Source organism: Lathyrus oleraceus, chromosome 5 (assembly GCF_024323335.1).
Source record: "Lathyrus oleraceus cultivar Zhongwan6 chromosome 5, CAAS_Psat_ZW6_1.0, whole genome shotgun sequence".
In the NCBI taxonomy this organism is placed as follows: Eukaryota; Viridiplantae; Streptophyta; class Magnoliopsida; order Fabales; family Fabaceae; genus Lathyrus; species Lathyrus oleraceus.
The window spans coordinates 28,384,557-28,386,718 of record NC_066583.1 but is presented as its reverse complement, the minus strand read 5'-3'; the positions used below and the strand labels follow the sequence as shown (position 1 = coordinate 28,386,718).

Below are 2,162 nucleotides of genomic sequence, written 5' to 3'. Positions count from 1 at the left end.
TATGGCCGAAGATCAAAACCAAAGACCTCTTAAGGACTTCGCTCTACCATCTAATGAAGAACCTAGTTCTAGTATAGTAAACCCAACTCTCCCAGCCAATAAATTTGAACTTAAACCATCCCTATTGCAACTAGTGCAACAGAGACAATTCGCGGGTCTCGCTACTGAGAACCCTAACCAACATCTAAAAATATTTCTTCAATTAGCAGATACTTTTAAAACCAATAGAGCTTCTCCTGAGGCAATATGTTTAAGACTATTTCTTTTTTCCCTCAGAGATAAAGCCCTATCATGGTTAGATTCCCTTCCACCCAATTCAATTACGACTTGGGATAACCTTAGAAGAGTTTTTCTTGCTAGATATTTTCCCCCGAGTAAGACCGCCGTTCTTCGAAACCATATAACTAGATTTACCCAAAACCAAGGAGAATCGCTATTCGAAGCTTGGGAGAGATATAAAGAGTTGTTACGAGCATGCCCACATCATGGCTTAGAAAACTGGTTAATCATTCAAACCTTCTATAATGGACTTCATTATAACACAAAGATGACCATCGATGCTGCCGCAGGCGGTGCTCTGATGAACAAACCTTACCCTGAAGCTAGTGCCCTCATTGAAGATATGGCTTAAAACCATCAATCATGGGGAGTCGAACGAGCGACAGTTGAGAGGAAGGAAGCCCAAGGAGGAGTGCATGAACTAAGCTCTATAGACATGATGCAAGCTAAAATGGACGCATTAGCCCTCAAATTCGAGCATATGTACACGAACCCGAATACTGTAGCCGCAGTTTCATCGGATTGTGATATATGTGGAACCCAAGGACACCAATCTGCAGAATGCAGTCTATTGAACGAAACCCACTCCGAGCAAGTGAACTACACCCAAGGGAACCCATACTCGAATACCTATAATCCTGGATGGAGGAATCACCCGAACTTCTCCTATAAAAACAATAACCCTATCCAAAATAATACACCTCCAAGACCTAGTTATCAAGCCCCAAGATCAAATCAGCCTATGCAACCTGTACCACCAAAGCCGAGCCTTGAGAAAATTATGGAAAATTTTATCACCGCTCAAACCCAACAAAACAAGGAGTTCATGAACCAAAACATTCATGTTAACGAATTGATTACTCAGTTAGGAACCAAGGTTGACCAAATAGTTACTCATACCAAGATGCTTGAAACCCAGATCTCTCAGGTAGCTTTAAACCAAGCCCCTCAGACTACACCTGGAGGACAATTCCCTGGATAACCTCAACAAAATCCGAGAGGACAAGCCAATGCCATTACCCTACGAAGTGGGAACGCTTATGATGAGCCACCAAACCCAAGATTGAGTGAACCCGAAACTTCTAAGGAATGTACCAAACCCCCGGACAAAGTAAAGGAACCAGAGGAATCTGAAAACTAGGAAGGTCGAGAGAAAGGAGAAGAACCTAAAGATAAAATTTACGTACCACCCCCGCCATATAAACCACCTATACCATATCCGCAAAGACTCAAACAAACCCAGATCAATAAACAGTATCAAAAATTTATTAAAGTTATAGAAAAACTTCATGTAGAAATCCCTTTCACATAAGCCATCACCCAAATACCTTCTTATGCAAAGTTTCTGAAAGACATCCTTACCAACAAACGTAGACTTGACGATCCGAAGCCTTTGGAATGTAATGCTATTTCCGAGGACAAATTAGCAAAGAAAGATAAATATCATGGAAATTTCTCCATTCCTTTCCTTTTAGGTAATCATTTCATCGATAAAGCTTTTCTAGACTTAGGAGTTAGTGTGAGCTTAATGCCTCTAGCAGTTTGTGAGAGGTTAAACTTAGGAAAGTTACAACCCACTAAGATGTCACTTCAGTTAGCCGATAGATCTGTTAAATATCCGATAGGCATTTTAGAAGATATTCCTGTTAGGATAGGTCAACTATTTATCCCTACTGATTTTGTTGTCATGGACATCAAAGAGGACAATGATATACCAATCCTTCTAGGTAGACCATTCTTATCAACTGCAGGAGCCATAATAGATGTCAAGAAAGGAAAGTTGACATTTGAGGTTGGTGACGAGAAAATAGAATTTATACTTTCGAAATTTCTTATGGCACCTATGATGGGAGACTCGTGTTATGCCGTAGATATCATTGATG

The 2,162-nt window shown here is 40.4% G+C and overlaps 1 non-coding gene across 1 annotated transcript; it reads right to left on the bottom strand.

Annotated features, from left to right (window-relative positions):
* Positions 1–385: 385 nt before the first annotated feature.
* LOC127090305 (small nucleolar RNA R71) lies at positions 386–492 on the bottom strand. The gene has a single exon (XR_007791828.1). It is a non-coding gene; the product is annotated as a small nucleolar RNA R71 (small nucleolar RNA).
* Between the last annotated feature and the right edge of the window lie 1,670 nt (positions 493–2,162).